The following is a 9197-nucleotide window of genomic DNA, read 5'->3' on the forward strand; positions in this document are numbered from 1 at the left end:
AGTACATGCCTTTAACCCCAGCAGAGGTAGAGGCAGGGGTAAGGCCAGCCTGGTTTACACGTGGGAGTTTCAGGTCAGCCAGTGTTAGACTGTCTCAAACTGCAAAGCTATAAATTATACATTTTACTGCCCTGAGAGTCAGCAGTGATGATGTACATGCTGAGAATATCTCACTCCGTGTTAACTACAAAGGGAAAAATCTAGACTTTTAAAAAACCTGGGGTTTTGGGGTTTTTTTTTTTTTTAGAAGGCGTAAGTCACAATGCCACGTCAGTTTGGAATTATGATTAATAGGGTGGTATTTATTAAAAGAGGGAAAAACTTACAGATCACCGTCCCAAACAACAGCCCTCTGCGCAACCAGGAAGGGAGTCTAGTCACCGGCGGAGCAGGGAGCCGCTTTTTTAAAGGGAGAGGGACCACGCCCCAATGGGCTGGTATCTCAGCAGCTATTGGTTGGAGGAGCGGAAGGACCTCCCGCGACTTTTTTTCTGGGTTTTCGAGACGGTTTCTCTGTCTTGGCCTCCCGAGTGCTGGGATTAAAGGCGTGCACCACCACCGCCCGGCCATGTGTGAAAACCTGTTATACAGCTTAATGATCCAGTGATGAGACCAACTTGTGAACTGTTTCACAAGAAACCCTTGGGGCAGCATCGCTCATTCTCCACACCAGAGAATCTCAAAGTCAGGTGCACAGTCCTGGAAGCTGTAAAATTATCAATCCCGCTGGAAGGTAAAGGGAAAATAGAGGGGTATTTTGGCATATAGCATAGCGCCTCCACTCACCTTATGCAGGAAGCTGTGTGGAGTGAGGAAGAAAGCGGCTTGCTGGGCCATTTCAAGAGTGGGGAGTTGAACAGCCCAAATTAAAGGAGACTAAAGGAACATGACAATAGAATGCAAGCCATGGTCTAGTTTCTAAATGGTTTCAGTTTTCACCGGGGTCTAGCTACGTAAATGAATGGAACAAGGAGGATATTAGTGAGGTAACCCAGACCCAGAAAGACAAACATCACGTATTCTCTTCACTTGCAGCTCCACGTCTTCAGAGGAGAGGGGAGCAGTAGTGGGAAGTAGCTGAAGGGAGAAAGTGGGAAAATGTAACGGTTTTAATTAGGGGAATAAATACAGGAGAAAGGATTGGGTAAAATCCCAAAAAATGGTTATACATCTAAAATTGCATATAATACATGTAAGCATAGGCATATATAGTTTAAATAAAATTTCCTACCAAGGCTGTCTGTGCTCCCCCAAGAGCCAAAACCCCAACACCAGGCATGAAAAGCTGCCTTTTGAGTTGTTGATCAGGGTTGTCCAAGGGATTCCCAAAGCAAAGATACCATGTAATTTGGGCACAGGACCAAGAGGACCTGAAAGCCTGCTCTGTGATGACTACCTTTCATAGTACCAGCAGGCAAGGGAGGAAAATAGCCAAATCCTAGCTAGTTACAATGCCCATGGGCTACACAACAACCAGATCATAACTAAGAATGCACTAGGGGCATGCGGACCTTGGCAGCAGTCAGCAGCTCTCAACAGGGAAACCATGCCTGGTACTAGCTACCCACTAGTGAAGCCATGATCTTGGAGGTGAAGCTACAACCACCACCTTACTAAGCCAGCATAATTCCTAACTACGACTTTTGTTTTTCAATATAGGGTTTTTCTGTATAGCTTTGGAGCCTGTCCTGGAACTCACTCTGTAGTCCAGGTTGGCCTCGAACTCAAGAGATCCTCCTGCCTCTGCATCCTGAGGGCTAGGACTAAGTACTTACCCCTTTTTTGTTGTTGTTGTTGTTTTTCAAGACAGGACAGTCTTAGCTGTCCTGGAACTAGCTCTTGTAGATTAGGCTGGCCTTGAACTCATAGGGATTCGCCTGCCTCTGCCTCCCGAGTGCTGGGATTAAAGGCGGGCGCCACCACCGCCTGGCCAAAGATTTATTATGTATACAGTATTCTGCCTGCGTGTATACCTACAGGCCAGAAGAGGGTACCAGATCTCATTGTAGGTGGTTGTGAGCCACCATGTGGGTCCTGGGAATTGAACTCCAGACCTCTGGAAGAGCAGCCAGCGCTCTTAACCTCTTAGCCATCTCTCCAGTCCCTAAGTACTTAATCTTATACCTACAGATAAATATAGTTCTCGTCTCTCATTGAAGATGGAAACCATTACAAGGAACCACAACTGATGAAGATGAGATCATGTGGTACCCGTCAACTAAGAAATCTACAATTCCTGCACCTAAGGCTCAGGAATCACTGTGAAACAGGTGTGCAAGTTTGAGGCCAGCCTGGTCTAAAAGAGAGAATTCCAGGACAGGTTTCAAGGATACACAGAGGAACCCTGTCTCAAAAAACCAAAAACAAACAAGAAAAACCTAGCCAGCATAGATGTCTCTTCCAGAGCACCGGAGTTGTTCCCTAGCATCTACATGGTGATTCACAACCACCTGTAACCCCAGTTCCAGGGAATCCTATGACTTTTCTAGCCTTTTCAGGCAACAGATATGCAAGTGGTGCACAGACATGCAGGCAGGCAAAATGCCCATCTTTAGAAACTAAACTATTGGGGCTGGCGAGATGGCTCAGCAGTTAAGAGCACTGACTGCTCTTCCGGAGGTCCTGAGTTCAGTTCCCAGCAACCACATGGTGACTCACAGCCATCTGTAATGAGATCTGGTGCCCCCTTCTGGTGTGCAGGTGTACATGGAAGGAATGTTGTATACATAATAAATAAATAAATCTTAAGAAGAAGAAGAAACTATTAAAAATAGGGGCCAGCAGCGCTAAGCTCAGTGGTTGCAGGAGCACCGTGCTGCCTCTGGCTACTCGGCTAAGGTGCCCCTTGATCAGACAGAGGCAGAGCTCAGGGAGGTGGATGAGGCCATTGCCCTGTTCGAGAAGATGCAGTGACCCCCAACTCCATCTCTCAAAGCCCCCATGGTCCACCAACAGGGATGGCAGCAATAAAATATTTTGTCAAAAAAGGGGGGGGGGTCAGGTGATGGCACACACCTTTAATCCCACCACTCGGGAAGAAGGCAGAGGAAGGAAGACCTCTGAGTTTGAGCCCAGCCTGGTCTACAGTGAATTCCAGGAAAGCCAGAGAAATCCTATCTCAAAAAATAAATAAATAAATAATAATTAAGTCACCTTTCAGCAAAGGCTCCATGACTCAAGAGTTGTAGTCCCGATCTTGTAAAATCATCTGTATTGAAGTAAAATTTATTAATACAAAAGTCACCATTTAGGGCCAACATGCTGGTTCAGCAGATAAGGGCACTTGTCACCAAGCCCGCGACCTGAGTTCAAGTTCTGTAACAGAACACATACATGTACACACAGACAAATGGGGGAGGAGCTTCTTGTGAGGTTTTGCTGAAGTTTTCTGAGTAGGGTTTTTGCTGTATAGCACAGGAAATTCTGCTTCCCCCACAGAAGTGCTTGGAATACAGATGTGTGCCATCACACCCTGACCTTTAAATATTTTGGCGAATTTTGGTGAAATGTTTACAGCTAGGGTTTACATTGATTTTAATCTATTCTGGTGTTTGCATTGGCAGAAATTGTTTCACATTATTCTTAGAACTTCTGTAATACCTACTATTCAATTTGATTTGAATTAATTCTGTGAATTCTTTTTCTTAGTTTTTCGAGACAGGGTTTCTTTCTTTAGCTCTGGCTTCCTGGATCTTTGTAGACCAGACTGGCCTCGAACTCACAGAGATTCCCCTGCCTCTACCTCCCGAGTGCTGGGCTTAAAGGCCTGAGCCACCACTGCCTGGCTACTTCTGTGAATTTTATGATCAACTGAACTGGTGGGGAAAAGAATGTTAGATTCTTCTATTTTAAGTGATGGTTTTTTTTTTTTAAATATTTATTTATTTATTTATTTATTATGTATACAATATTCTGTCAGTGTGTATGCCTGAAGGCCAGAAGAGGGCACCAGACCTCATTACAGGTTGTGAGCCACCATGTGGTTGCTGGGAATTGAACTCAGGCAGTGCTCTTAAACACTGAGCCATCTCTCCAGCCCTAGAGTTCTTATACTTTAGGTGAGTGCCAGAGTAAATGAGTTGGAGCTAAGCATAATAGCTCATATCTGCAAGCCCTGCACTTGGAAGGCAGTGTTTTCCAGGCCAACTTGACCTGAAAACACAAAGGAAAAGGGTCACAGAGAACTAGAGTTCAATTCCCAGCCCCACATGGCGCTTCAAGACCGAGGCCTTCCTCTGAACCTAAGAAGTCACCAGGTAGGCAGCTGGCGCACGTACACATCCATATGAGAAAACACTCATAAGATGATCTTTTAAAATTAAAAAATGGGGCAAATGCAAAGTGCATGCTTTTGTTGTTATTGTTTTATTTATTTATTTATTTTGAGACAGCGTTTCTCTATATACCTGTGACTGTTTTTGGAACTGGCTATGTAGACCAAGCTAGCCTTGAACTCACAAAGATCCAAAGCACAGCACAAGCTTTGAATCCCAGCCTTAATCTGGAGTCTGAAACAGGCCACAGAGTTCTAGGGCAAGGAGAAAGAAAAAAAGAAAAGGAATAAAAGAAAGGGTTAATAAGGGGGAGAAGGGTCAGAGAGATTAGCTGGGGTGCCTTCCACACCTGGAGACGCACTCACCTACTTGGACTTTCACTGTGCATGTGGTGGCTGAGCTGATCCAAAAGAAGCTGCCGGGAGACATAGAGAGTAAACAAAGCAGGACTTGACCAAATTCTTGTATGGTGGCAGAAGCCTGAGGTACAGCTAACAGAAAATATCATGAAGGAGGAACGGGTGTTCAAATTTCTGAGTCCTGTGCTTGTCAAACAGGAGTTGAGGGAGCCTAGGGCCACCTTAGGGAAGAGGCTGGACTGTATCACAGCTGAAACTGGCTGAATCTCAGCTTCCGGACCTTGAGCCTAAGTCAGCGCAACCAACAGAGGGAGTTAAAAACCCTTGCTCAGCGGCAACAGGAGTTCAAGAGACACGCAGCAAGGCCAGGGGGCGCAGCTACAAGGGCTTAATCCCACCGTAGGGGGAGGGGAGCGAGGGCTGGGAAGTTGGTTCAGCAAGTAGAGAGAGTACTTGCCTTGCAAACTTTATAATCGGAGTTCCAACCCCCAACCCAAGTAAAAACCGGATTCCGCGGTGCGCTTCGCTTCGCTTCTGTAATCCCGGCGTTGCTGTGTCGGAGATCGAGGTGTGGAGACCCCGGCACAGCAACAGAAGGAAGAGAGACCCTGTGTCAACAAGGTAAAAAGCGAGATCCGCCTCCCGAGAAAGTTGATCTCTAATCTCCACAAGTGCGCTGTGGCGCTCATGAGCCTGCACGCGCGCGCGCGCACACACACACAATCTTAAAAATTAAAAGAATTAGCGAGCAAGGTGATTAACAGAATATTATTTAGAGAAATTTTATTCTATGACCCTTAGTCTGCAAAAATTTACTAAAGGTTCAGCAGTTTCCAAAGTAAAATACAATTAGGCTAATTTTAAGGTGTGTGGAGATTATTAAAATGTTTGATTTTTATTTAAAAAGTTAAATTATAATAAAGATAGTTTCGTTACCATACTTATATCATTGTAACTTGTCAATGTTTGCTCCTCTCCGGCTGTCTTTTTCCCATCCACCCACACTGGTCTGTCTCTTTGCTACACTTAGTGCCTCTTCTGCTTTCCTGTCACGGGTGCGTGAGATGTATGTGTGTATGTATAGATTCAGAGATTTTCAAGTGCGGATATTTGCCTTGCCTTCTTCGCTCGTTCACTACTTGGTGAACAGCAGTACAGCCGTAAACCCAGATGCGCAGGTGTCTCTGTGGTATGCTTACTCAGGGTTCTTTGGGCATATACTCAGAAGACATATATCGGGATCACATGGTAGTTCTATTTTAGGTTTTTTGAGGAACCCCCATGCTGATTTCCACAGTGGTGCACCAGTTTACATCCCACCAGCAATGTAGGTTGTTTCCTCTTTCTTTGAATTCTCATCAGAATTTTTTTTTTGATAGTCATTCTGACCTGACCGGGGCAAGACAGAATCTCAATGCAGTTTGTTGTTATCTTTTAAGACAATCTTTGCTTAAATGTATTTATTTATGTATATATTTGGGTTTTTGAGACAGGGTATCTCTGTGTAACCCTGGCTGTCCTGGAACTGGATCTGTAGACCTAACTAGCCTCTTATGTGCTGGGATTAAACCCTCCTGGCCTTAGATTGATTGATGATTGATTGATTGATTGATTTTAAAGATTTATTTATTATATACACAGCATTCTGCCTGCATGTATGTCTGCACACCAGAAGAGGGCACCAGATTTTATCATAGATGGTTGTGAGCCACCATGTGGTATCTGGGAATTGAACTCAGGACCTCTGGAAGAGCAGCCAGTGCTCTTAACCTCTGAACCATCTCTCCAGTCCCAGATTTATTTATTTTTATTTCATATGTCTGGGTGTTTTGCCTGGGTTTATGCCTGTGCATTTGTATGCAATACTGGCAGAGGACAGAAAAGGCTGTCTGGCCCCTTGGAATTGGAGTCCAGAGGGTTGTAAACTACCACGGAAGTCCTGGGACTCAAACCTGCGAAGCCAGAGCTCTTAACCACTGAGCCTTCTCTCCAGCTCCCCTCAATGCCAGTTAGTTTATACTTACCTGATGACTGAGGATGATGAACAAGTTTTCAAGTGTTTATTGGCATTGCTTCTTTTGAATACATTAGCTCATTTATTATTGATTATAAGTTTTTGTTTCCTTATTTTTTTTTCTTTTTCTAAGCAGGTTGTCTCAGTTTGTAGCCCTGCCTGTCCGGAACTTGCTAGACCAGGCTAGCCTTGACCTCAGAGATCCCCCTGCTGCTGCTTCTTGAGTGCTGGGATTAAAGGCGGGAGACACCATACTCAGTGTATTAAAAAAATGCTTTAATTTCATGTAATTCTGCTTGTTAATTCTTGGGATTATTTACTGTGCTTTTTGGAAAGCCTTTATTTCTACCTGTAATTTTTGTTTTGGTGCTTTGAGACATGGCCTTATAATGTAGGCTGGCCTAGAATTCTCTATGTAGACCAGGCTGGCTTCAAACTCATAGAGATCTTCCTGCCTCTGTCTCCTGAGTGCTGTAATTAAAGGCGTGCACCATCCTGTTCAGCTTTCCTATGTCTTAGATGTTTTCCCCTAAGAGTTTTGGGTCTTACACTAAGGTCTTTGATCCACTTTGAATGGCCTTTTGTGTAGGCTGACACATATGAACCCCATTTTATTCTGCATGTTGAAATCCAGTTTTTCTCAAATCATTTGTTAAGGAGGGCTGTCTTTTCTCCAATGTACGCCTCTGGATCTTCTCTTCCATTCCAGTCTGTATGTCTTGCTTGTTTGTTTGAGACAGGGTCTTGCTATGTAGTCCTGACTGATCTAGAACTATGTAGACTTGGCTGCCCTCTGCAGTTTGCCTGCCCCTGTACCCAGAGTGCTGGGATTAAAGGTGTTGAGCCAACTCTCCAGCCCCACTTTCCTGTGAACTTTAGGATTTTTTTTCTAGCATTGAAAAGAATGTCATTGGAATTTTTATAAGAATTGCACAAATCTATAGATTGTTGTCAGAAATATAGCCATTTTCACAGTGTTCTGCCAGTCTGTGAGCATGGAACATCTTTCCTCTACCTTTTATTGTCTTAACTTTTCAGATGGATGTAATCCCAGAACTAGAGGTTAAGGCTGGAGACTCATTCTTAGCTACTTGACAAACTTGAGGTCAGTTTGGAGCTACATTATGAGACCATGCCTCAACAAAACAAAACAACTAAAGAAACAAGTTCTTGTTTCAATGTGAAACTTTTTAAGCTGAGTTTAGTAGCTCATGACTAATACCAGCCCTCAATGAGATACTAAATTTACTTCCCATCCAGGATTCTCCAGGATGCCAGCCACCTTCCTCTCTATGAGACTTGATTTCACAGAAGGCTGTCACCGCCTTGCTGTAGGTTTGCAGACAGATCAACAAACTAATAGCCCACATGGGCTACAGAGCAAGACCTAGTCCCAAAATAGCCAAAAAGTCTTACCCAGTAACCTAGACCTATAATTAGAGATACTTGGGTGACTGAGGTAGAATAATTGAAAGTTCAAAGTCTGCCTGGGCTACATACAGTGTTCAAGACTAGCTTATACTGGCTGCTCTTCCAGAAGACCAGGGTTCAATTCCCAGTATCCACAAGGCTCTGTAACTGCAGTTTCAGGGGATCTGAGTCCCTCTTCTGGCCTCCAAGGGTACTGCATGCATGGTGTGCACAGACACACTCAAGCAAAACACCTATGGGCATAGAATCAAAATTGAAAAAAAAAATAAATAAATAAAAGCAATTCTAGTTGCAGGGATGGAAAGATGACTCAGTGGTTAAGAACATTGGTTACTCTTCCAGACGAATTAGTTTTGGTTCCCAGAGCCTACATGCTATTTCAGTAACATGTGTGACTCTAGTTCTAGGGAATCTGATACCCTCTCCTGGCCCTGTCTTTGTTACTGTTCTATTGCTGTAAAGAAACACCATGACCGGGGGCTGGAGAGATGGCTCAGTGGTTAAGAGCATTGCCTGCTCTTCCAAAGGTCCTGAGTTCAATTCCCGGCAACCACATGGTGGCTGGAATGAGGTCTGGTGCCCTCTTCTGGCCTGCAGACATACACACAGACAGAATATTGTATACATAATAAATAAATAAATATTTAAAAAAAACACTTGGATTTTTAAAAAAAAAAAAAAAGAAACACCATGACCATGGCAACTTTTACAAGCAAACAATTAAGGGCTTACTTACAGTTTCAGTAGGTTAGTTCATGATCATCATGGCAGAGAACACAGTGACAGGCAGGCCAGCATGGTGCTGGAGCAGTAGCTAAGAGCTTGATACACCAACAGGAGGCAGAGAGTAAGAGAGAGGCAGAGAGACTGGGCCTAACTTGGGCTTTTGAAACCTCAAAGGCCACCCCCAATGACATACCTCCTCCAACAACACCACACCTCCTAATCCTTCCTAAACAGTCTACCAACTGGGGATTAAGCATTCAAATACATGAGCCTATGGGGGCCATTCTCATCTAAACCACCACAGACTCTTAGGGACACCAGGCATACACATGGTACACAGATATACATGTAGTAGAGGTGGGACAATGAGAACAGGAGAATTCTGGGAAGAGA

The sequence above is a fragment of the Alexandromys fortis genome, unplaced genomic scaffold, assembly GCF_014885135.2.
Source record: "Alexandromys fortis isolate MF-2015 unplaced genomic scaffold, M_Fortis_MF-2015_v1.1 scaffold_245, whole genome shotgun sequence".
Taxonomy (NCBI): domain Eukaryota; kingdom Metazoa; phylum Chordata; class Mammalia; order Rodentia; family Cricetidae; genus Alexandromys; species Alexandromys fortis.